The sequence below is a fragment of the Podarcis raffonei genome, chromosome 5, assembly GCF_027172205.1.
Source record: "Podarcis raffonei isolate rPodRaf1 chromosome 5, rPodRaf1.pri, whole genome shotgun sequence".
NCBI lineage: Eukaryota > Metazoa > Chordata > Lepidosauria > Squamata > Lacertidae > Podarcis > Podarcis raffonei.
This window is the reverse complement of record NC_070606.1, coordinates 6,645,633-6,672,816: the sequence shown is the minus strand read 5'-3', so window position 1 is coordinate 6,672,816 and position 27,184 is coordinate 6,645,633. Positions and strand designations below refer to the sequence as shown.

At 45.2% G+C, this 27,184-nt stretch overlaps 1 protein-coding gene and 1 pseudogene across 1 annotated transcript in view; both read left to right on the top strand.

The window, feature by feature from the left end:
- The first annotated feature begins 13,362 nt into the window (after window positions 1–13,362).
- LOC128414969 (uncharacterized) lies at window positions 13,363–13,425 on the top strand (annotated as a pseudogene).
- Window positions 13,426–14,641: 1,216 nt separating this feature from the next.
- The window catches only part of SEMA3D (semaphorin 3D), a 192,611-nt gene continuing 180,068 nt past the window's right edge, over window positions 14,642–27,184 (top strand). Inside the window, exon 1 of the mRNA XM_053387700.1 lies at window positions 14,642–14,865. The gene's annotated coding sequence lies outside the window, so the exon portion shown is untranslated. The remainder of the gene's footprint in view (window positions 14,866–27,184) is intronic.

The window sequence follows — 27,184 nt, the reverse complement described above, 5'->3', positions numbered from 1 at the left end:
TAACCTTCTAAACAGCTGAGCTGTAAATCCACAATTCTGTCAACCATCTTTGGCAAGGAGAAGTTCTTTTATTGTCTGAGGTTTGCCAAAACTCAGGGAAATCAATATGCCTCCACTTAAATAAGTGACATTATGCTGTTTCTGATGTGAAATCAAAGAGAATCTGGCACCCAGCTCCAGTTAACAGAGCTATGCGTTCACTAAGAAAGAAAGAAATACACAGTGTTGTGTTCAGACATATTTCTCAGCTGAGACCATTATTCTGCCACTGGAATGCCCATCCCCCCCAAAAAGAAACACAAAATATGAAATTTGTGAAAAGTGACATCATTTAATAGGCTTGGGTGAGAGTACATATACAGACCACATGTAAGCAATGATCAGCAGCACCTACACAGCTGGCCAACCAATTATTTCTAGACAGGGAGTGCCTATATTGTTAGAATTGTATGGTCCTGTTTACTAAGTATGTATGCCAAATGCACATATCCATTAAGTGTTTAAAAATGTAAAGAGGGGCATGGAAACTCTTTGGCCATTCTTGAAAACATTGTTGAAGATATTATAAGTCATAAAAGTAACCGCAACCAAAAATGCCGTTCTTTCCCCCCCTCTCTTGAATTTCATCTTGAAGAGATTCAAAAGCAGGCGTGTAAACCCTCACTGAGAATCTTGCCCACTCCTAAAAATGAAACCCAAGATGGCATCCTGACCACAACATCCTTTTCGTTTGGTACCTAGAGTTGACATCAAACTGAATGAAGTGGTTTGTGCTGGGGTTAAGCAAACATCTGGGGATTTGGAAAGGAGCTGAATATGTTTTGATATAGCAAATGGAATTCATCACCCGCCCCTGTCTCTTATGGGGCAAAATCAGCTCTCTTCTGGAGCACCAGCTAAGAGCCAGGAGAGTAGGTTAGACATTTTCACCTCCAGGCCTAGTTCTTACTGAGGTGCCCTTCCTGTGTCTGGGCTGTACCAGTAGGAGCTTACCTTATTAGAATGCTCTTTCATACAGAAAAAAAACCCTGTAATAGAAAGCAAGCATGTCAAAAACGATGCTAGAAACCTTTCCTGACTTGTCAGCTTTCTACCTGCAGAGTATTTTTTTTTACAGAGTAATATTCAATGAGATAAACCCCCAGTGTCATCAACTGCAACCTGAAGCTATAAAATTTTGACAAAAGTTTATCTTCTCAGTGAGAGTTTCATCCAGTGCTTTTTTCCTAAAAAAATATTTAGGGGTACTCTTATTTTCCTACTCACCATAGTGAGTAAATTCCACCAAACCAGTCTCACAATTGATGTGGATGTTCCAAGCTTTATTGGAGAACTCTCAGAAAATATTGAGATCGTACCAAGTGCACTCCAAAATGTTTGGAAAGACAAGGCCAGGGGGGACTTTCCTTGGCCAGTTTCCTCCCTGTAATGTTCCATTTCTTCTTCACACACACACACACACCCCACAATTCCCAAACTCACAGCCATATAGAAGAAAATAAGGCATGGCATTTGGAGACATCAAGTCAATGGTGACAAAATCTGCCCACTCAGCCTAAGGAGCCAGTGTGGTGCTTTCTATTTTTCTCTATATATAATTTTTATTAATTTCAACATACCAATTATTATACATTCCACAGAACTTCACATCTTATACAATCTTTTTGGACTTCCACCAGCACCTCTGATGATCCACCATTTTTATCATTTCTTCTGCATTTCTGACCATTGGCCATGTTGTCTGGGGGTGATAGGAATTGGGGTCCAACAAAACCAACATCCCTCCTGTAAGTGATATTGCAGTCTACTAACCCTCCCACCAGAAAGAACCTGCTCAACATAATTAAAGATGCTTTGCCACTATTTCATAATGATTCAGAAGAGTTATTTGAAAAGAAAAATACTGAGTTTTGGCCACACTTGCAATTGACTGACCCTGAATGCAGGTGGGCAGTTTAACATAAATGCAGATGGTTCCAATGAAACTAAGCGTAATAAATTATGCATTTTAAAACTTTATCCCAAAAGTCTGAAAGGCAGCCAAGCACTAGCCACATTCTAGACATGTTGTCGAAGGAAACTGTATTAAAGCGAGTGCCCAGCAAAAAGCTGCCTGTGCTGGAAAAAGCAATAAACAACATGAATTAGAACTGTAGTTTGTGTATCTTGAATTGAGAATGTTTGCTTTCGGATTAGGGTATAAACTTTCATTAATATTAAAACATCTGACCAATAGTCAAAATGAGTGCATTGTGGTGAGGCTTGTTTTGTGTATAGAAACTCAAGTTTCTGTAGCAACTTGCATTGCAAAATTCTTTCCAAAGACAAAATACGGGTGAAACCTAAGAATTTAAAAATGCAGTCCAGTGGAAGTCCCAACTAACATTGCAGTCCTGAACTTATTTACCTGGGAGTAAGCTCCATTGAACTCAATGGGGCTTTCTTTGGGGTACACAATTGTACTGTAAGTGTTGTCACGTTATGTGTTTTTAACAAGGCAGTCGGTTGTGTGCAATACGGATTGATTTGCCTTTTAAACCCTTTCGTCAAGTCCCCCCAAGCAGTGTACAGTAGTAAAAAGATCCATACAACCTTCAAATAAAACAGACCTAGTAAAAATGAAAAAAAAAAATGTGTAAGAACAACGCCAGAAATTAAGCCCGTATGAATTGCTGTGGCCAAGGAGGAAATTGTCTAAGTTAACTTGACTGAAAGCCATGATGACCATATGGAATGAGGGAAGGGAATCATGAAGCATCATGACATCACATCACAAATGTTACCAGGAGACATGGAGGAAAGAGGTTGGCTACACAGACCGCACCTTTCTTGCAATCTGATGCTGATTTCCATTGCTTTGCTGGATTCTGCCTATGAAGGAAATTCCAGATTTGTACCTAAGAGATGACTAAACCAGACATCCTACTCTTTACTTAGTCTGAGACATAGTGGCCACTCCCTTGTGGCTGAATCTTAGGTCTAATTTGGGTAAACACAGAGGCTGGAGGAATCACATGGGGTGTTCCAGTATCACAGGGGTCAGGAACATTTGACCTTCCAAATGTTGCCAGCTACAACTACCATCATCTGCTTGCCAGGGCAGATAGAAGCTGTGGTTCAGCAACATCTGAAAGGTGAAGGATTCCTCACACCGGCAATAGTAGCACTACAGATAGCAGAGAATCCACTGGAAATAGATTTCTTCCCAGGAAAAGCTGTTTGACAGTAGAACTGTCTGCCTTGGGAGATTGTGGACTCTCCTTCCCTGGAGGTGTTTAAGCAGAGGTTAGATGGCCATCTGTCATGGATGCTTCACTTGAGATTCCTGCATTGCAAGTAGTTGGTCTAGAGACCTTGGAGTCCCTTCCAACCCTAAAATTCTATGATTTTATGAAAGGGAACACACAGGGGTGGTAACTGATTTGTAAATACAGTACCTGTGGATGGCTGAGATATGTGTGCCTATTGCGCACTACAACATAAGCTTAAAAAGTATAAATATATATATTGGCAGAAGACAAATCAAAAGAAAGAACTGTGCAAATTACCGTATTTTTCGCCCTATAGGACGCACTTTTTCCACTCCAAAAATGAAGGGGAAATGTGTGTGGGTCCTATGGGGCAAATACAGGCTTTTGCTGAAGCCTGGTGAGCGAGAGGGGTCGGTGCGCACGAACCCCTCTCCCTCGCCAGGCTTCAGAAAGCTCTGCGCAGCCCTAGGGAGCCCGGCGCAAAGCCGCGCCGGGCTCCCGAAGGTTGCGCAAGCTCCCAGAGCGATGCTGAAGCTGCGCTCAGCTTCGGCATCGCTCTGTGACCCGTTCTGGGGGCTGGGGTCGGGGGAAGCTCGGGCTTCTCCCGTCCCAGCCCCGCGCCTGGGTGGGGGAAAAAATAATTTCCCCCCCTTTATTTCCCCCCCAAAATCTAGGTGCGTCCTATGGGCCGGTGCATCCTATGGGGTGAAAAATACGGTAAACCAATCCTAGGGGAATGGAGACTACCAGGTGAAGGTGTCAATGAATGCCAGGAGGGACTGAGTAACCCACTTCGTCTTGGTAACTTGTCAGTGAATCTTTTGTATGGCTCTGTGTTATACTAACACAGAAAAGATGAAATTCTATTTATATATAACAGAGAGCTTTGTTTTGGACACACAATGCTGTAAGGCACTTTTTAAAAAAAATCACCAGCAAAGATTAGCTGACTCCGCTATTTTAAGGAAGTTCGTTATTCTGAACCTCATCCTTAGACCAACAAACCATCCCTGTCAGTTTCTATTTTTAAACTAACATTTTTGAATGCCCAGTGTGCTCTCAAAGCATAATGGGGAAAGAACTGCAGGCAAAGTGGTAATATTGTTGAATATAGGAATGCAGATTAAACAGTGAAGTATAAAAATGGCTATAAATTCATATGACCACTAAACAACACAACATTATTTATTTTATTTATTTGATAAATTCATTTTCACACCTAAAGAGTTCACCAGACACTTGACATCCATATTTTTTGCGTTTGTTAAAACAATTACATATAAATGCTAAAATTATACTTAAATATGGTACGGCATACTTTTATAAACAAAATCACACATTTATTTAATGTTCATATACAAAGGATTGTGGTTTGGTTCTAGACTGAAATGAACCATTCCAGGGGAAACTTCTATGTTACCTATTCTTGCAAATTAGCATTCATTTTTTTATATATATAAAAAAGGTGGAGAATATGAAAAGCTGCAAAGAACATCAAGAGCACCGGTCTAAACTGTTAGGGCATGTGGCTTACTATAGCAGATATTTTCCTTGAAAAGGGACCAAGTTATAAGGACCTTAATCAGGGTAGGAGGTTATGCACACTAAACAAATAATAATAATAGTAACAGAGAAATAAATAATCAATAAGAGATGAACTAGTCATTTGAAAGCCACAAAGAGCTTTTCACCAACTTTCCCTGTTGCATAGTTGTTAATTTGGCCTCGCCTCAGCCACATCTTTTTATTATTAAAAATGTTATATCCAGGAATACAAAGAACATTCATGGCAAAAGAAAACAGATCTGAAGTTTCTGCACTGGATCAGAAGAAACTACTGTCAAGAATATCGCATGTATCACCACCTAGTACAGCTGAGCATCAGATGCAACAGAATGCCCAGCTGCATCTTCTTACCAGAGCCGTGCTTCCCATTGGTCTTGGTGGTTCATTGCGCCAGGGCGCCGGCCTCTCAGGGGCGCCCTAGCGAGTGGGGGAGCTGCACGGCTTTGCCAGCCGCCTCCCCTTTCCCTGCACACCCGCCAGCTGGGCCCGCCAACTATATGGTGGCGGACGTGCAGCTTCCTTCCCAAGCCTCCGCAGGAGGAGAGCGATCCCTGCAGAGGCACACAGCTTCCCTCCCAAGCCTCTCCATCTGCTAAAGACAGCCCTGCTCCCGGTCGTTGTCCTCCTCCTGCTTCCTGGTGAAAAGTGGTGCGTAGCCTTCCCAGGCTGCCTTCTCAGGTGCCCCGACGCCAGACAGCATGTCCACCAGCACGTTTTCCTGCTTGATCACTGCCACCACACCAGGATCAGGGCGGTGGGGGAGGCAGAGGACATTTTCCACTGCCCCCTCCCTTGTTTTGGAGTTGCTGGGGGGGGCACCGGAGGGATCTTTGCACCACGGCGCCGGATATGCTTAAGACGGCCCTGGTTCTTACTTCTGGTTATATTTCCTCCAACTGGGAGGAACTATCAGTACATTATATGCGCCCATGTGCAACTGCAGTGGAATGTCATGATCAGCGATGATTTAAAATACCACATTAAACCGGGGAGAACATTTTGTCCAGGCTGAATAGAAAAGCAGAAACTGCAAACACAAGAAATATGCCTTTTCAGCTTGGCACTAACGCCTGATCCTCAGTAACTTCCCAATGGCATTTCTAATTTTTTAGGGGGGGAGGCACGTAGCTCATTCTTCACAATTTACCAAGGGTACAGTATTATTAGCTCTTATAAGCTCCTATACATCACTGGAAATATCTGACAAGTAGCCACCAGAGGGCATCTTTTTTCTTGGATTCCTGCCTGCAACAAATGGCTAGTTATAAGAACACTTAAAAAACCTATTAGCTTATTTTGTTTTAATGAATTTTACTTACTGAACTACTAAGGGAAAGCTGTTGTCTGGGTTTTGGTGATATTGTATCATTTGGTATCAGAAATGTGAATAAAAATTCATAGCAGAAAATGTTCTGCAGATATATATATATATATATGTGCCGAGGGAATTCTTCCTTCAGACTTCCAGAAACTATTGCCAACAGGAGGAAAAACAGCAGCAAAAATGGATAGATGAAGGCCACTGGAGGAGTTGTATTTTGTATCCCTGTTTCCTCAGGTTTCCTACAGGTTTTAACAGACACCAAAAAAGTGGCTGCAAATTTATATTGTAGCAGGTTCTAGCCAAGTGTCCCTTGGTTTGATACGATCAGTTCAACAGGCACAATGTATTTCTCTCACACCTCACTCATATTTCCCTCATAGTCATGACATTCTAGTTTTAAGGGTGTTCTTATTGAGAAGCTCAGTTCATCTGAAACTCTTCACATGCCCTGGAACCATGTGCCCACACTTGCTTTGCACTGGGCAATGAGCATAGTGCTATTGCTAAAGAATCGAAGGAAGCCAAAGTGGTTCCTGCCAAATTTCATCCCTCAGCGGCTGTTAAGTGTGGGGTAAACTATAACAGCAGTGCAAACCTAATCAGTGCCCAGAACCTTTGCCATATCTAATGCAAGTGGGCATCTTTCTTTAGCTATTAATTACCTCCCGAAAAGTAACCAAAACCATCCTCCGGCTCGGTCCCTGCTCCTGTCAACCCAACAGTTCGAAAGCATGTCAAAGTGCAAGTAGATAAATAGGTACCGCTCCAGCGGGAAGGTAAACGGCGTTTCCACGCGCTGCTCTGGTTCGCCAGAAGCTACTTAGTCATGCTGGCCACATGACCCAGAAGCTGTACCCCGGCTCCCTCAGCCAATAAAGTGAGATGAGCGCCGCAACCCCAGAGTCGGCCACAACTGGACCGAATGGTCAGGGGTCCCTTTACCTTTTATGACAGCGGGTGGCGCTGTGGTCTAAACCACAGAGCCTAGGGCTTGCCAATCAGAAGGTCGGCAGTTTCAATCCCCGCGACGGGGTGAGCTCCCATTGCTCAGTCCCAGCTCCTGCTAACCTAGCAGTCGAAAACACGTCAAAGTGCAAGTAGATAAATAGGTACCGCTCCAGCGGGAAGGTAAACTGCATTTCCGTGTACTGCTCTGGTTTGCCAGAAGCGGCTTAGTCATGCTGGCCACATGACCCGGAAGCTGTACGCCGGCTCCCTCGGCCAGTAAAGCAAGTTGAGCGCTGCAACCCCAGAGTCATCCGCAACTGGACCTAACTGTCAGGGGTCCCTTTTAACTTCCCCCACACCTGTGGGGACACCTGTGTTGGCTGCCCGTGGTTTCTGATTGGCCAGAGATCCTTTGTGGCATTCCAGCAATTTCAGCAGGAAGTTGTACTGTAAGGCCTGCTGACAGTTAAATCACCATTACCTTTTGCCTTTTAATGCCCCTTCTGTTCATTATTGGTCTTGGAGCCAATGCCTTTGCCCTAGGTCTACTGGACAGCCCTCAGTCCCCACTTGGTTCTGTTCTGGGATGCTTATCTCACTGGACTCGCCTCTTGCACATCTCTTCTTCCAGCCTGTTCTGAGCCTGACAATCTCTGTGGGAGCAAGGTTTTTTTTTCAGCCCCACAAAGTTCCTGACCCTTGCCTCTCTGTCTTCATCTCCTTGTTTCTCAGTACAGTGGTACCTTGGTTCTCAAACTTAATCTGTTCCAGAAGTCCGTTCCAAAAGCAAAGTGTTCCAAAACCAAGGCACACTTTCTCCTAGAAGGTAATGCAAAATGGATTAATATGTTCCAGACTTCTAAAAACAACCCCTAAAACAGTCATTTAACATGGATTTTGCTATCTAATGAGATCACTGATCCATAAAATGAAAGCAATAAACAATGTACTGCAGTCACACAATCAATCAGTAGCTGAACTGGGTTCCACACAGTCACAAAAACAAACAAACAAAAGCTGCAAAAACAAAAACCCAAAATAAGCAGCAAAAACAGACAGACCTCAGCGTAACACTCAAAACAGAAGTGTGGCACTCAAATTGGGAGTGTAACACTCAAAACGGAGCATGTTCGGCTTCCGAAAAAAGTTAGCAAACCGGAACACTTACTTCCAGGTTTGCAGTGTTTGGGTTCCAAGTCGTTTGAGCTTCAAGGCGTTTGAGAACCAAGGCACCACTTTAGTGTTTATTGTTTCCTTCAGATTAGTTAGGAGCCTTAAAGGAAGCAAAATCCAGTGTTATTCCAAAGAGATTTCACTTCTCCCACCTTCATTTATGAAACTGCATTAGAAAATTTCTACAGAGCTGGACTTGTTTCAAAAATTGCTTTATTGGCCAGCCTGCCTTCTCCTGTGAGCCAACTGGGTACCCTTTCACACAAAGCAGAATCACCTAGCTGCCTCTTTGGACTGAAATAACACACCAGTTGCTTGGGAGGGAAGAATGAGATGGCTGCAACAGCTGTGTGCCCAGGTTTCAATCCCAGGCAAGGCTGTTGCATCCTTCTCATGCGCCCTTCCTGAGTGGCTTTGCAAGGAATGTTTCCATGGTGGGGTGCGGAGGGTGAACAGAGCCTGCTGCGCCAGGACAGACCTCCCTGCTTTGTGAGAGTGGGGTCCTTCTCATGCCACCCTCTCCAAGCGGCTCTGGAGACAGAGCCATGCACAGCTGGCTCAGGGAGGGTAGTGTGAGAAGCACCCGCTCCAAAATGCGCCCAGGGCAATCAGCCTGGCATCCTCCCCCAATTCTACGCCCCTGCATTTTATTTTATTTCCTTTTATTTTTTACAAACTTGTGTGGAAATGTGGGGAACTGGAAAAATGAGAAACAGAGAGAAATTCTGATGATAATAATTTTAAAAACCAAGCCACTTTCTCACTGGGCCATAAATTTCTCCTAAGATGGACTTGGCAAATGGTTTCAAACACATTGTCAGTTTACAGGAAAAGGACTTCTCTGGCATGCTGCTTGAGGGCGGGTGGGCAGGGAAAGCTTATCAGTTTCACGGCTTCTTTTTACAGCTTTTATACACAATCCTCCAAGCTTGTGCAAGATGTTACATATCCAACCCATTCCCCCACCTTAGTCGCAAGCAGAAGAGTCTACGGCTCCAGCTGCTGATGCTTTTTTCCCCACTTCAAAAAATAGATAAAATTGGATGTATGGAAGGTCTGGGATACTTGTCTCTGTCAGCAGAATAAATCTGCATCAGAAATCAAACCTGGTGGATTACTGTGGTATGCCTAGCATTTGTACAAACAATGCATGCAGCATGAGTCAAAGTTTAAATAATAATATTGTTATTTGAACTATGCTAATTTTAACATCCCACCCATAGTCCTTCTTCATTTATTTTTGTTTCTTGGGGTTTAGTTTTGTTTTGTTTGGTAGATTGTTGGTCACTTTGGAAAGGACTGGCTGGTTTCATTTAGCCTTTCTAAAAGGGTCTATTGCACTTTCTTAAACTTGAAATGGGATGCGGGTGGCGCTGTGGTGTGAACCACTGAGCCTTGGGCTTGCTGATCAAAAGGTCGGCAGTTCGAATCCCCATGACGGAGTGAGCTCCTGTTGTTCAGTCCCAGCTCCTGACAACCTAGCAGTTCGAAAGCACATCAAAGTGCAAGTAGATAAATAGGTACCACTCTGGAGGCAAGGTAAACGGCGTTTCCGTGCGCTGCTCTGGTTTGCCAGAAGTGGCTTAGTCATGCTGGCCACATGACCTGGAAAAACTATCTGTGGACAAATGCCGGGTCCCTTGGCCAGTAAAGCGAGATGAGCGCCGCAACCTCAGAGTCGTTCGCAACTGGACTTAACTGTCAGGGGTCCTTTACCTTTAGACTTGAAATAATGCATTTATCTTGCTGACATGAAACACATAGATTAAGTGCGCAAAGGGCGGGCCCTCCATTAGTCTAGTTAATTACATTGGCACGAGAGGACAGATTTGGACAAGGTGAGTCTGAGATGCTTGTTGCCTGAGGCAGAGGGTGAAATGACTCCTCCGTCCTGCATGTTTAGAACTTTGAAGAGAGAGGTGCCATTTCATCCCTTGCCTAAGGCCACAAATATCTGTCCAGATCTGCCCTCCATCCAATTCCAATGTAAGATTCACTGCTGTTGATCCAAAATGTTGATTTCTCTCACATGCCACTTGGGAATATGAAATTGCATTATAAATGGCAACTGGCCAAAAGATGGTCAGCATCTTCTGACTGAGAAGCATGTTCTTTATGTGGGTGTCAAATTAAGAAAAATTGTATCAAAGAAGCAAATATCATAACCATATTGTCTACAACATAAGTGTGGTAAACGCTGTATAATAAATATTTTTTTAATCTGGTTAAATTAAATCAGTAGCACAGGTGAAGCTCCATGTGTGAGAGATCTCACTTCACATATTTCAAGGCAATATATTTTACATTTTGCCTTTAATTCCCTCCATAAAAGGCTGTGCTCAAATGAAATGTCAGTGAGTGAACGTCCTTATGGCCTAATAATATTGCATACCAAGTTTCATTTTGATCTTTCCAATGGAACTTCCGCGTTGCATCTTTCCTGCCTTAACATAAAATGCGTGTTGAGATTTAAGTGGGTCTTGAAAATGAAACACTGGACGGTATTTTGACTATGCACAGCAACTTCCATTCTGATATCTCAAACTCCAAGGCATAGATTGCATTATAGTATAGTCTGCATTTCCCTTACCCTCCTTTGCAAATAGGCAGAGCAGCTGTTTGAATTTCAAACTGTGAGTTGTGTTTTAGATAATATACATACTAACACAATGGATAGTGCCCAACAGTAGTGAGAACAAACCCACTGACAATAATGTGCATGACTATTTGAGGAGTTTACTCCATGTAAAACTCTTTGGGCCCAGGATATCTGAAGGACTCCTGTATGAACCTGCCCAGGCTCCAAGATATTTTGGTGAGGCCCTTCTTTCAGTCTGGCTGCCCATTTTTTATGGGCTGTTGGCTGAGGGCCTTCTGGGTGGGTGCTCCCAGACTTTGGGAGTCATGATGGCTACATGGTGCCTTCTGGATCTGGGGCAGCCATTGCTGGGAAGCAGCCACAGAAGATGTACCCTGAGAACCCCTCCTGACTCACTTGTGGGGTTTTCAGAGAGACAGATGGTGAACCTCTGTGGGAGTAAGGATGCGGGGCCACAGAGGCCTTGGGCAAGCCTCTTTCCATGCTCTTATCCTTTTGTCGGTGTCTGTGATGAAGGAAGAATGTCTCTCTCTGTCCCTGCAGTAGTTGCAGGAGGGGGAACAACAGGCTCAGATAGAAAGGAAACTCTTTCTGAGTTTAATCTCCCTGCGGCTGATGATCACTTTGTGATGCGCCGGGCAAGAGGCTTCCTCCCTCATTCCTTCTCCCACTTCCTACTTGTACATCTTATGTTTGGAAGTTCCTGTTGCTGTTGATTTACTATCATTCCAGTACTGAGTGGTCATTGTTTTCCTGCAACCCCAGCTCCAGAGAGGACTTTTACAATATGGAATGAGTCACACATTCACGTTCGGCACATAACACTCCATCCTTTGAGGACTTAGCTCAAACAAAGAGTTAAACGGAAGCTTTGACAGGGCAGCTGTTTTGCAAACGGGCAATCCAGGCAACTCTGAAACTGTGAAGCATGAACAGGACTGAGACGGAGCATCTGTTGCACCCATAGTGTCAGCTTCCTGACAACCCCTGCACCATATATGTCCAACCACATAGCAATATACTGGTAAACAGGGCTTTTAGGCAAGGATTGTGTGTTCCCACATACAAAACACTGAAGGCTGGGAATATGCAATGTCCCCACAATCTACGTGCAACCAGATGGGAAGAGGTTTGGCTGGTGTGGTCCAATTTTGCACAAGAAATTGTCATGAAAAGTGTGAATAAATGGGGGGGGGCTTTTTCGTTTTTCGTTTTGCTGGATTTAATGGTTCAGACATACCGTATTTTTTGCTCTATAAGACCACAAGACGCACCTAGTTTTTGGAGGAGGAAAACAAGAAAAAAAATATCCTGAATCTCAGAAGCCAGAACAGCAAGAGGGATCGCTGCGCAGTGAAAACAGCAATCCCTCTTGCTGTTCTGGCTTCTGGGATAGCTGCGCAGCCTGCATTCGCTCCATAAGACGCTCACACCTTTCCCCTTACTTTTTAGGAGGGAAAAAGTGAGTCTTATACAGCAAAAAATACGGTAAGTGAATTTCAGGCCAAAAAGCCGGAAGCTGGAGAACTGGAGTGAGCAGCACTTTCTATCCTGCTAAGGTTTAAACCACCAGGACTATATTCTTATCCCAGACTTCCACAATCTGGTATCTTCAGAACTTTTGGGCTACAACTACCTTCAGCCAGCACATCCACAGGGACTGGGGCTGCTGGGAGTTGTAGTGCAAGACATCTGGAAGCATCTGGCTGGGGAAGCCTGCATTCTTCCTTTATGTTGGAAGGCTATGACCTCCCTAACATCGCTGGGCTCTCTGTGCTTCAGACCAACAGGGCCAACGGTCAGGGATGATGGGAGTTGTAGTCCAGCAACATCTGGAGAGCCAGAGTCTCCACACCTGTCTTCCGCTCTCAGCAATTAGCATCTTTCTCTTTTTTTAATAGATTTTTTATTAAATTTTTCCATAATATCTCCAATCATACAAGTTTCCAAATCACATATTTTGACTTATTGAACCTCCCTCAACTCCTCTGACAATCATCCGTAGTTCAATTTCTATCTTCACATTCCTTAATTATAATATCGCCTTTAAGTAAAAATTTTCTGTCCTCATTTACATTCTTGCAATATTCCTTATTTTTTCACAAAGCTTCTTTAAAACACACTAGCGTTGTTTGTTCCTCACATACAGTCTTCAAATATTCTCTGAATTTTCCCCAGTCCTCTAGGAAATTATGGTCTCTTTGAAGTCTGATTTTTCCAGTTAATTTATCCAGTTCTGCATAGTCTGTTAGTTTTGTTCTCCATTCTTCCAAAGTCGGTAGTTCTTCTTGTTTCCATTTTTGGGCCATCAATATTCTCGCTGCTGTTATTGCGTACTGAAAGAGTTTACAGTCCCTCTTATTTATTTCATTTTCAGTTATTCCCAGTAAGAAGGTTTCTGGTTTCTTTACAAAGCTATATTTCAGCATTTTCTTTAACTCATTATATATCATTTCCCAGAACCCCTTCACCTTCTTACACTCCCACCACATATGAATAAATCGCTTCGGCAGCACATATACTAAAATTGGAACGATACAGAGAAGATTAGCATGGCCCCTGCAATTAGCATCTTTCTCATGCATCTCTTTCCCTCTCCTTCTGAGGGGGAGGCCATGAGGCAGGGCCCCAGACCAACAACACCAGTCCATTTCCAAAAGGGTATTATTATTATTAACTCCCTGTGTATCCTGCCATTCTTCCCAATGGAGAGCCAGTTGCACCAACAGCAACAAAGAGTGACAAAAAGCAGCGGAGTGACAGATCGCTTTAATTCACTTAAGCTGTGCAAACCAGCGGTACCAAGCTGAATAAAATACTGGAGGACGGGAAGGTAAGCCCCGCATAATCACTATGTTGCACAAGCGCATCATTGGAATGGCAATGCCTTTCTATGGGGTGGGGTGGGGGCTCAAATATTTTCTTGTGGGTGGGAGTGGGGGTGAAAGGTCCTTGGCCCCAGGAGTTGACTCCTATAGTGCAAACCTAAATCCCTTCTGCAAAATACTGGCCGTCTGTGGGGAGGGGGCTAGTTTTCATAGACATCGGATACAGGCAGATTCTACAAATTGAAAACCGTGTGTGTGTGTGTGTGTGTGTGTGAGAGAGAGAGAGAGAGAGAGAGAGAGAGAGAGAAAGAAATATTCTAAGTAAATCAAAGGCTGCACGGAAGATCAGTTGGAGATTTCCTGAAACAGAGCAGAAACAAACGCGCAAGTCAGGCCAGCCCTTTGCTCCGGACTTGGACAGGCTTCACTTCGGAGCTCAGGGTGGGGGTGGGGAGGGTCTTCCCCTGGCACAGTTCGGAGCCCCACCTGCGCATAAAGAGACTCTTTCAAAATAAATAAGCACACAAAATCCCCGCAGCCGAGCCGAGCGCCCCTCTCTCTGCCGCTCAGCCCCCGGCGGATCCCGCGCTGCCGACTCGGAGGAGCGCAAGGCTCCTTCTTGGCGCAGCAACCAGCCAACTCCGCGCCGCCGCTGCCGAAAGCGCCCGGCCTGTGGGGCGACCTTGAGCCGGAGACCTCCGACGCCGCCGACGCCGTTGCGAGAAGGCTGCTCGCTGCGCTCGCCTGGCTGGATTCGGCCCCGGGGCAGCCGCCTGGCGGAGAGCACCGGCCGCCTCCCTCCCTCCCTCCTGCCGCCGCACGTGGCTGCGCTGAGCCGCCGGCTGCCGGGAGGGGGAAACGGGCAGCTCGGGAGCCGGAGAGGAGAAGCGCAGAGCCGCCAGCAGCGCAAGAGGAGGAGGAGGCGGCGGCGGCGGCGAAGTCTTGGCTACCCCAAGTTTCCCCGAGCGAGAGGAGCGCGCTGCGAGGCAGGAGGCGGCGCCCGGCAGCAGCAGCAGCAGCAGCAGCCGCGCCCTCTGCTCTCCGGCGCCCAGAGCCACGCACAGCCGGCTTTGCGCAGGAGTCGCTCGGGCAGCATCCCGGCCAGGCGAGGCTCCGCAGCGCGCACAGCGCTCGTCTTTTCGCGCAGCCGGGAGAGCGAACTCAAGCTTGGAACAGGTAAGGACCGGCTGGGCAAGCTGGGGCGCGCGCGGGTCCCCTTCTCCGTTGCGCCTTTGCCTGTTTGTTTGTTTGTTTGTTTGTTTGTTTGCTTGCTTGCTTGCTTGCTTGCTTGCTTGCTTGCTTACAGCATTATTACAGAAGTGTAAGTTGGAAAGGATCGGCAGGATCATCCAGTCCAACCCGCTGCCTGGCAGAAATTCTTCACTCGACACTAGGGCTCGAACCCCCGTCCGCATTGCTTATTTTGGGTCCCCATTTGAGTGCCACGACTCAAATTGATTATGTAGCACAGTTGTTGTCAAGGTGTGATGATCTGTCCTGGAACAGCCCCACTGAAGAAGAGAACAGGGGTTGTTACCCAGACCTAGTTGCTGGTTGAAAAGGCCCCCCCCCATGACAGTTCAAGCTTCAGGACCCCCGAAATGTAGGTCCGCCACTGGCTGTACCAACCGAGCTACCCCAGCTGTCTTATTCCAGGGCAAGGATTGCGTCTTGCGGCTGACAAATTGGCTGAGCAATTGTGCCGCTGCGCTAATATGCTTGCAAGCGGCGTGGCTGTTGCAAACAAACTGGGACGTGTCAAATATTATTATTTTTTTAAAGTAGGGAAATCCTTTATTTTGTTTTATTAAAAAAAAGCTTCCCCAAGCACAGTTCTCTGCAATAGGAAAGCAATAAGAATAATGAGAACAATAAATCATTTATATTTTCCACTGCGATTCGGTTTTGGCGAAACGGGGGCTGGAGTCTTGGCTGCTCGCTATTTTCCAAGGATGTCTGTCGCCTCCATATCCCACCTGCCGCTGCTTCTTTGCAGCATGATCCTAAGGCTGAAATCTTATGCACCTCTCAGCTGCTGGGAGTAAGCCTCATTTAACCCAAGAGGGTTAACCACATGTGTCTAGGATTGCAGCTGATTGCAGTTTTATTCGGATAATAAACTTTGTGTGTTCTTACTGTGACTTCTGAGCATGTTTGCCTGAAAAGCATGTCCGGCTCCTCAGTGGGTGCTTTCTAGTTGAGGGTGGCTAATAAATCTAAGCACTAGCTTTGGAAGGAGCTAGAGCAGCATAATGTCAAACCAAAACTCAACCTCCCCACACACCCAAAAGCTTAGAGGGAGAAAGGATTCCCAACTCGCAGATCTTTTCTCATAATCTTTCCCTCTCCATTGGGAGCTTTTGACAGGTTGAACTGCAAGTGGTGTTTTCTCTTCCAAGAGCGCAGGTGTGTTAGTTGGGTAGCGACATTGCAGACCCAAGTCTTTTGACCCCCACCCCGGACAGATCAGGGCCAATGATGATTAACACTGGGATGGAGGATTTATGGGTGGTGGAGAATAACTTCTCCATTAAGGCAATTCTCCCTCATCCTCCTGTTAATTTCATGGCACTCAGATGTTAACTGTCTAACCTTTCTGGTGGGTGCACTTAAATAAGTTCTAAGGTCCAGAGGTACCAGTAAGTCCCTCCAAATCACATAGTAAACACTTAGAGTTGTGTTTGAGCTGATTGGCCTTATCAGTTGCATTTATATTTAGGTAAACACATCTGTAACAACTATGTACTATTTACAGAAAGGTAGCCGTGTTGGTCTGCCATAGTCAAAACAAAAAAATTTTTCCCTTCCAGTAGCACCTTAAAGACCAACTAAGTTAGTTCTTGGTATGAGCTTTCGTGTGCATGCTGAAGAAGAAGTGTGCATGCACACGAAAGCTCATACCAAGAACTAACTTATTTGGTCTTTAAGGTGCTACTGGAAGGAATTTTTTTTTTTTTGTTTTAACTATGTACTATGTAACTGTGTAAGTTCACTTTTCAGTGGCCCCCCTGGCACATGAGAGTTGCTTAGGATGGTGCCAGAAACCAGGGACCAGCCTATCCAGGGGGGATGCAGTTAAGGCTTCAAAACAGCCTTCCCCAACCTGGTGCCCTCTAGATGTTTGAGATTCCAGCTGTGATCAGCTCCTGCCAAGCGCTGCTGTTCTGGCTGGGAGTGGGGGAGATGGTAGCTCAAAACATCTGGATGACACCAGGTCGGGGCCTGTTTTAAAACAACTGCTTCTTTTGCAAGTATTGGCTGTGAGATGTAGGAATAAGTGTTGTCATTCAGGGAGTGTAATGTAATTGCCTCTGGCCGCTGTGCTCAAACAAGGATCCCTGACTGGCCTCTTTTGTAGCATTCCCATTGCAAACTTCATTCAGAGCAGCAGGAGTTTGAAATAAAAAAAAATGATTTTGATTCGTGCCCAGTCTCTTGGGGAAAATTTTGAATCCTCACTCTGCAGCGGTATCACGCTCTGTGAAGTTCTGGAGGAGCACAGGTGGCTCCTGCCCTCAAATGATGGGGAGCAGCAAGTTCTCGGCTTTGATCAGCGGACGTGCTCTCCAGCTTCTCTCTTGCTCTGGCACTGGCTCCAGAAACACCTGGCAGCACCTCCTCTGGCAATGCATCTCTAATGCAGGTGTAGCCAGAGCAGGGGTCTCCAAAGGTTGTTGTTGTTTAGTTGTTTAGTCGTGTCCGACTCTTTGTCACCCCCTGGACCAGAGCACACCAGGCCCTCCTGTCTTCCACTGCCTCCCACAGTTTGGTCAAACTCATGCTGGTAGCTTCAAGAACACCGTCCAACCATCTCATCCTCTGTTGTCCCCTTCTCCTTGTGCCCTCCATCTTCCCCAACATCAGGGTCTTTTCCAAGGAGTCTCTCTTCTCATGAAGTGGCCAAAGTAGCAGAGCCTCAGCTTCACGATCTGTCCTTCCAGTGAGCACTCAGGGCTGATTTCCCTAAGAATGGATAAGTGTGATCTTCTTGCAGTCCATGGGACTCTTAAGAGTCTCCTCCAGCATCGTAATTCAAAAGCATCAATTCTTCGGCGATCAGCCTTCTTTATGGTCCAGCTCTTACTTCCATACATCACTACTGGGAAAACCATAGCTTTAACTATATGGACCTTTGTCGGCAAGGTGATGTCTCTGCTTTTTAAGATGCTGTCTAGGTTTGCCATTGCTTTTCTCCCACGAAGCAGGCGTCTTTAGTGGCCTTCAGTTCCATCAGCCTCAGCTAGCTTGGCCAATGACCAGCGATGGGAGGGGGTGCAGTCCAGCCACCATATTGGTTCCCCTGCCCTGCGTGCCCTGACAGGAGTCAGAGCTGGACGCTTCCTCTTTATGGAAAGCGGAGAAGACAGGAGACCCTAAACTAGGGTCAAACCTGATCCAAGAGAGAAGGAAGATTATTCGAATATTACGTTTTTATTTATTCATTACTTGCCCTTCATCCTAAGGTCCTAAGGTGGTTACAACGTTAGAATGCAAATTTGAAGACAGTTTAATACAACTTAGAATAATAAAAAATAAGGTGCATTCTGAAAATATACACCTCAAAAGTCAGAGTAAAGAGGGGCATCTTCAACATCCTCCGGAGGTGCTGGATGCATCTATGGGGGGAGGCAGTTCCACAGCTCACAGCTGCCACCACCCCAATTTCAGAAGGTTTGTAGGGAAGGAGATGGTCTTGCCAATGATTCGGGGCCCAAATCATTTAGGGCTTCCAGCACCAATGTGAGCATCTTGAACTGGGTCTGGAAATGAGCTGGCAACCAATGGCAAATTGCACAAAACTTTAAAATGGCAAGAACTGCCCGCTTTCAGGGATGCTCTAGTTTCGAGATCCCTGCACTGAGCAGGGTTGGGCTCAATAACCGCCAAGGACACTCCCCAAATCCAATAGCTCATCCTTCTAAGCTCACAGATCTGTTAGCTTGTTTCTCTGCCCCCCGTGTGAGTTTCTAGGCCTCCTTGTGAATAGACGAATCATAACTCCGTTTCTCTTCTGATTCTGGTGATGGAAACGGCAGGTTTCTTTAGAAGTTTCTGCGTTGATCCTTTCCTGACACACAGAGTTATGAGCAACATGCACCTTATTAAAGTTATTTAGCAGTTGGGCTGCATCTGTGCTGAAAAGTAGTCAGGCAAATGTTAGAAACAAAGAGGCAAGCCAGCACTTGCTGTTGCTTTATAAAAGGTCCCAGAGCGTTTCATTTTGCCTGTCAAAATGGACTGGCCCTTTCACAGTTTCCTCTTCCTCGCCTTCTCTGGAAGTGAGCTGCACCTAGTCAGGAATTCACCTTCAATGGGGTTACCTACCAAGAGAAAATGAGAAGCATCCTCCCATTTCCCCCTTCCCTTGTCCAAGACCTGTGAAGAGATTGCTTTCCATTGGAGAGATGATGGAAGTGGTCAGAGGCACTTAGCTTCCGAGCACAATTCTCTGGAAAGCGCAGGAGAGAGGAGAGGCCTCTGGTCCTGTCTGCGGTTTTCCCTAATGAGGGAAAAACAGGATGCTGGACTAGTTGGGCCATTGGCCTGACCCTGCAGGTGTCAGCACCACCCTTGTTGAGCCAGTGTCACCAACTGGACTCATCCACTCAGCCCCGACTGGGCTAGGCGAGCTGGGAAGCATTTCCAGAGACCACCTTCTCCACAGGAACAGGTCAAAGTGCTGTGGACTCACAGCTTAGAGTTGTGAGCACCGGATTCACTTCCACAAGAAGACAGTCGTCGCACAGCAGAGTACAGCAGAGTCTAGAAGAGCATAAACGACTCGGAGAGCAGCTCTGTAGAATATCTTCTTTATTCTATCTACAACTATAATACACAACTATATACAGAGCTAAATGAGGTCTAAACGAAAAAGCTGAACTGCACTGAGTGTCTGCAGGTGCTCTTAGCAGCAACCTTATCTATACACATGATCTCTTTCTAACACTCAGTCTCTCTCTCTCCGACACTTTGATGTGAGGCTGGATAAGTAGAGAGCAGAAACCGCCCCCTCCTCTCTGGAGAATCAGCAGAGAACATCAGCAGATTCTTGGATATGGGAGGGGTGAAATCTCCTCAGCAGGTTCTTTCTTGTGTTCTCTCTGCCCATTACCACCCCATTCACTGAATCCATAGGATTCAAAAGCCCAATATTTTGCTATCATAAATTTTCATCTTCTGCACCTCACCCATGCTTCCTTAATGTAAACGTGGAATTCCTGTAAGATGCTCTGAGATTTACTGGGGAGGAGCCCCATTGAACTCAATGAGACTCCCTCTGAGTAGACATGATTAGGATCGTGCTGTTAGAATTAACTATCAAATTTAAATCAAGGAACAAATTTAAAGTTGTTTCTTCTATGCCAGTAGTTTGATTTCGTAACGTTTTCATAATTTGGACCAGCTGAGGTTGATTACAGTTGATCTTTTCTTCCACATGGCAGACTTCTTTTTTAAAAAAAATGCTATATATGTGATATTGTGCTTTAATGTTGCAACTCACCCTGGGACCTAAGGGTGGGTATTATTATTATTAATATTTTTAAAATAATAATAGACTAAGGGTAAGAATCATGGGCAAATCATTTCTCATGTGGTGATGGTGAGAGAATTTGAGCCGAGCATTGATTCCACCTTGGTCTGGAGCCGACTTGACTGCCTGCTGCGATCCCTCTTGACTAAAGGGCTAAATGCTGGTGTCGTCTTTGAAGGAAGTCTTTGGCTATCATTAAGGGATCAGGGGATGGATTTGAGAGTCTGCAAAATTCCTTCCCTGCTTCCAAAACCAGTGGTCAACAAATCTCTTTCTGGCAAGTGCCAGCAGTGAGAGATATTTCCCATGGGATCTGTTTCACTGCAATAAGTGAAAATGACTTGAAATTAAGTGGGTTTGGGCTTGTGGTGGAACACTGCATTAAAGATCTAAAAAAGAAAAGAAAAAACCCTTTAAATCTGTATTTAGCTTGCTAGGTTTTTTTCTAGGCCATCTATTACCTTTGGCGTATTTAGTAAGTTACGAACTGATTTTACAAAGCTAATAAAATCCCTTGTGTACAATTCAGATCATTGCTGAAGAATGACTATTTTCAACAGTTACAGAAAAGTAGCCGTGTTGCTCTGACATAGTCAAAACAAAAAATTTTTTTCCTTCCAGTAGCACCTTAAAGACCAACTAAGTTAGTTCTTGGTATGAGCTTTCGTGTGCATGCACACTTCTTCAGATATTTCCAACAGCTATGTGATGGCCTGGGATTCAGACTCAGAGGCTGAACCTGAGGAATCCCAGCCTGCACAGGATTCCCCGCCTCCAGAACCAGCTGAGCCGGGGCTGGGGCCTGAGCCTGAAGGGTCCTCACCTGTGCTGGATCCTCAGGTGCAGGCACCAGCTGAGTCTGCTCTGGCTCCTGAGGTGATGGAGGACCCATTGCCTGCAGCTGCTCCACTCTCAGCCCCATCAAGGGAAGCTGAGGTTGCCTCTGGGTCTGGTAACCCTCCAGCCTCTCCTGAGCTGCAGAGGCTCAGGGCAGAGAGGCGGAGGGAACTAAGTTCCCACAGGAGGAGTGCTCGCCTCCAGGCCAGGAGAGGCGAGTCACTTGTGGACTGGGGCCGCCCTATGCCTCGGGGCAGATAAAAGCCAGCCAGCCCCAGTCCCAAGTTGCGGAAGCAACTTCATTGGTTGACAATTCCTGCCTGAACCCTGTCCTGCTATCCTGCCAGAGCTCCTGACCTCACCCGACTACCTGCCCTGCATCCAGCTTCAACTTTTACGGACTGCCTCCATACTACACCTTCGACCTCGGACTGTACTCGGACCTCGCCTCCCGATTAGCCCATAGGACCAGCGCAAACTATTTCCAAAGGGGTGGCAACAGTAGGCTGTTGCCACACTAATGCCTTAGTGTTATTCCCCCTCCAGGCATGCCTCAGCTCCAGCCTCCCCCCAACCCCAAAAATGTTCACATCAGCATGACTTATTTAGTGTCAGATTCATTTCTGTTTTGTGTTCCCACCAGGGGGCCTTGATGGGGGGTGGGATGTCTTTAGCCTATGCAAAGGTGTTCACACCTTGGTTAGAGACTTTCTCGGAATGACTTAAGGACTTCAATTAGTGTGAATTTGGTTTGAGAAACAGTAGTATTTTATAACATAGTGCAGGATACATGTGCATTTTGGATAACATTGTCCAGATAACGTTAAAAACCCAGTAGCTAGGCTTTTAAAACTTGGCTATATGTACTTGCAATTCGTTTTGTTTTTATACTGAATATGCTCCATGCATGGTTCTGTTATTGTTTACATGTTTATATGTTACTTGGTACATATCTTTATGTCAAATCAATTAACAAAACAACCAGAACTGGAACTGCAGTCAGTGCTCAGTAAATGGGCAAGGGAACACAGCCATTGTCTCTTGCAGCAAAATCATCAAAGAGATTTAAAAATATATTTTATTTAGATGATGTATATTGTTGTTGTTTAGTCATTTAGTCATGTCCGACTCTTCTTGACCCCCTGGACCAGGCAACGCCAGGCACTCCTGTCTTCCACTGCCTCCCGCAGTTTGGTCAAACTCATGCTGGTCTCTTCGAGAACACTGTCCAGCCATCTTGTCCTCTGTCGTCCCCTTCTCCTTGCACACTCCATCTTTCCCAACATCAGGGTCTTCTCTACAGAGTTTTCTCTTCTCATGAGGTGGCCAAAGTATTGGAGCCTCAGCTTCAGGATCTGTCCTTCCAGTGAGCACTCAGGGCTGATTTCCTTCAGAATGGATAGGTTTGATCTTCTTGCAGTCCATGGGACTCTCAAGAGTCTCCTCCAGCACCAGAATTCAAAAGCATCAATTCTTTGGCGATCTTTTTTTTTTTTTATAAATTTTTATTGGTTTTTCAACATATAATATAAGACATTACAAACAACAATACACAGCAAACAAACATATAAACATGTATAATTTCATAGTCTTTTTTTCTTATACCCAATTTCAACGACTTCCCCATGCCTCCCTTTTCTGCATCCCTGTTTTAAACTTTTTCAGCAACCCCTGATCTAAATTACTTATAAATCCCTTTCTTTAACCCTTTTCTTTCCTCTTGTCCAGTCATTTATTGCTGCAAATCTGCTATGCTTTACCCATGACATTTTAACACTCAGTAATTTTGCAACAATTTTTAAGATAAAATTTAAATTTCTTCCAATCTTCTTCCACCATCTCTTTCCCTTGGTCACGGATTCTGCCCGTCATCTCTGCCAGTCCCATGTAGTCAATCACCTTCGTCTGCCACTCTTCCAGCGTGGGTAGTTCTTGTGTCTTCCAATACTTTGCTAGTAAAACTCTTGCTGCTGTTGTAGCATACATAAAAAACGTCCTCAATTCTTTGGCGATCAGCCTTCTTGATGGTCCAATCTCACTTCCATACATCCCTACTGGGAAAACCATGGCTTTAACTATACGGACCTTTGTTGGCAAGGTGATGTCTCTGCTTTTTAAAAAACAAAACAAAACAGAGATGATGTATATACCACTCTTTTAAAAAGCTAGCCCATTATCTATTAAAACCACACAACAAATGACAGTTATACTGTCAGCAGTAACAGTAGCAGCAATGAGGTCTCTCCTCCACATGCTCTCCCGCCACAAAATATGCATCTTGATGCGCCAGCAGAAGCTATAAGAGGAGACAAAGCACCTCCGTAGGGAGAGAATTCTGCATGTAAGGAGCCACAACGGAAAAGGCCCTTTTCCAAACCCTCACACCGTGTACCTCATCCCATGTAGGAAGTGCCTGGAGGGTTTTAATAATAATAATAATTTATTATTTATACCCCACCCATCTGGCTGGGCTTCCCCAGCCACTCTGGGTGGCTTCCAAAAAAATATTAAAATACTGTAATATATCAGACATTAAAAGCTTCTCTAAACAGGGCTGCCTTCAGATGTCTTCTAAAAGTCTGGTAGTTGTTGTTCTCTTTGACATCTGGGGGGGCTGTTCCATAGAGTGGGTGCCACTACCGAGAAGGCCCTCTGCCTGGTTCCCTGTAACCTCCCCTCTTGCAATGAGGGAACCGCCAGAAGGCCCCTGGCGCTGGATCTCAGTGTCTGGGCTGGATGATGGGGGTGGAGACGTTCCTTCAGGTATACTGGGCCGAGGCTATTTAGGGCTTTAAAGGTCAACACCAACACTTTGAATTGTGCTCGGAAACGTACTGGGAGCCAATGTAGGTCTTTTAAGACCAGTGTTATGTGGTCTTGGCGGCCGCTCCTAGTCACCAGTCTATCTACCGCATTCTGGATTAGTTGTAGTTTCCAGGTCACCTTCAAAGGTGCTCATTTTAGAGCATGGGGTTTAACCATCTAAATGAGCACCTTGAACTGGGCTTGGAAAACAGCCAGTGTAGCTGTTTAAAAACAGGGAAGCTTCGTCTCCCAGCATTCTTGCTCCACCATTTTGCATTAACGTTAGCCTTTATAAAGCAGCCAGTATTATTCCTTCTACCTTTTGCATTTTATACTTCCAGGTTTCTGCTTTTGCTCTTTGTGTGTGTGAGTGCGTGTGTTTTATGAAAAGGCATGATGCATTTATATTGAAAAATATGCAGTGTTGGTCCATTAATATAAACAACCTTAATTTAAAAACTTGATGTGCAAGCTTTTATATTACACAGGATTCCTCAGGCTCGGTAAGAGTTCTGTGTAGGTTGAGAGCTAATATACCTTATTGTGAACTTTTTGTTGCAATGTAGGTGAAATTTTACAATAACTCTGAATTATTTCCCCTGTATTTTAGGTTTGCTTGCTCTTTTCTGAATAAATCATCCCTGTTGTTTTGCATTTATAGTGTACTTAAGTTGTATGGATATATTTTTGAGTTTTATGCTTCTGCTCTGAAGCATTCTTTTGTTAAAATGTGCCTGTAGCGCACAGAGCTTCCGTGGAATTAATTCCTTACAGTGTGTACATGTCTTCTCAGACTGTTTTTCAATCAAACTTAATCCCTGTTAAATGTGCATAGGATTGCAGCTTAAAGCCCTGACCCAATTTTATTTTTTTATTTAGAATGGAATGGGGAAACTGTGGCCTTGCAGAAGTTGCTGGGTTCTGGCTGCATCATCCTTGATCACTAATAATAATAATTTATTATTTATATGACGCCCATCTCACTGGGTTACCCCAGCCAATCTGGGTGGCTCCCCACAAAATATTAAAAACACAGTAAAACATCAACCATTAAAAACTTCTCTGAACAGGGCTGCCTTCAGAGGGCATCTAAAAATAAAATAGCTGTTTATCCATTTGACATCTTCTGGTAGGGCATTCCACAGGGCAGGCGCCACTACTGAGAAGGCCCTCTGCCTGGTTCCCTATAACTTAACATCTTGCAATGAGGTAAATGCCAGAAGGCCCTTGGAGCTGGATCTCAGTGTCCGGGCTGAACGATGGAGGTGGAGACACTCCTGGCTATGCTGCTTGGACTGATGGGAATTGGAATCATAGAATTGTAGAGTTAGAAGGGACTCCAAGGTCTAGACCAACTGCCTGCAATGCAGGTATCTCAGCTGAAGCATCCATGACAGATGGCCATACAACCTCTGCTTTAAAACCTCCGAAGAAGGAGAGTCCACAATCACCCGAGGGAATCTGTTCCACTGTTGAACAGCTCTCACTCTCAGAAAGTTCTTTCTGATGTTGAGTGGGAATCTCCTTTCTTGTAACTTGATTTTGAAGCCATTGGGTTTGGGTCCTTCCCTTTGGAACAGGAGAAAAGAAGCATTTTCCATCTTCTGTGTGACAGCCCTTAAGATATTTGAAAATGGCTATCACACCTTCTCTCAGTCTCCTCTTTATTGCATGCTCCTCTGGTTTTCAGTAGAAAACACTGAAAGATCCAGTAATTCTGAAGTTTAATGAGTTCTGATGTATAACTCCAGGGCCGTCTTTACCTGGGGGTGCAGGGGGTGCGGAGCACCCGGGCGCCGAATTCTGGGGGGCGCCAGGCACCCGCCGCTGAAGCCACCTAAGCTCTTAACTATCTCCCTCTTATGAGATAATAAATAATTTTGATCAAGCTAGAAAAACAAAATACATATATATACCTAGGTATTACCGAAAGGTATACCTACTGTTCCACTAAAGGACTTTCGACTTTGTGCGCCATTTACCAAAGCCGTGCACGCGAAATTAACTAAATTTGGGGGCACTGGGCGGATCTTTGCACCCCGGTGGCGCATATGCTAAAGACGGCCCTGTATAACGCCAAGGGATTATTGGAATAGGAAAGGCATGTTGTTGTTGTTGTTGTTTAGTCGTTTAGTCGTGTCCGACTCTTCGTGACCCCCTGGACCAGAGCACGCCAGGCACTCCTGGCTTCCACTGCCTCCCGCAGTTTGGTCAGACTCATGCTGGTAGCTTCGAGAACACTGTCCAACCATCTCGTCCTCTGTCATCCCCTTCTCCTTGTGCCCTCCATCTTTCCCAACATCAGGGTCTTTTCCAGGAAGTCTTCTCTTCTCATGAGGTGGCCAAAGTACTAGAGCCTCAGCTTCAGGATCTGTCCTTCCAGTGAGCACTCAGGGCTGATTTCCTTCAGAATGGAGAGGTTTGATCTTCTTGCAGTCCATGGGACTCTCAAGAGTCTCCTCCAGCACCACAATTCAAAAGCATCAATTCTTCGGCGATCAGCCTTTGCATAGGCAGTGGAAATACTCCCTCCCCCATCTTTCCTGCTTTTTATTATGAGAAATCTCCACATTAGTGTGAGCCCACCTGGAAGTACACTGCCTGGACACAACGCCTCTCAGGTAACAAGGTGCTGCACTGCTCCAAAGCAAAGCAGCCCCTCCCCTCACCCTGCCCAGCCTTGGTCTTTCAGAGATGAAGGCAGACCCTTTGTCTTCTGGATCTCTGCCAAACAGGCAGAATCCAGTGGCAGCAGTAGGTGGTGTTGAATGGAAACACACAAGTACTGTCAATGTGTTACTCATTTGCTTCCTTGTTTTCGTGGAATTTGCCTGGGCTGGGGATGAGCCACATAAAAACCCCAAGCTTTGGAAGAGAGATGCCTGCAAGGCATTTGAAACCGTGAAGAGCAAGGGCTCCATTTAATTCATGTGAAGCAGCCTTTAATTCCTCTGCTGAGCTATTTTTACCTTTTTAATAGTGCTGCACCTCAGACATACTTCAGCAAAAGCTGACATCTTTGTCTGGATGTCATACTGTAAACCTAACAATGCCAGGGCTTAAAATAGCCCTGGAATACACCCTTTTTGTTTCCTCTTCTGCTCACTCGTCCTCTCTCTTTCCACGTCCATTGGTGTTTCAGCTAAATGCATCCTTTCTGTATATATATACTCTTCACGAACTTTGAAATCCAAGATTAAGAGCTGTAACACCTGATTTTCAATCACTCACTTTATTTCTATGCCACCTTTCCAAAGTTAAAACCAACCTCAAGGCGGCTTACAACATATAAAATGTTGCATAGCTGCAAATGTTAGAAAA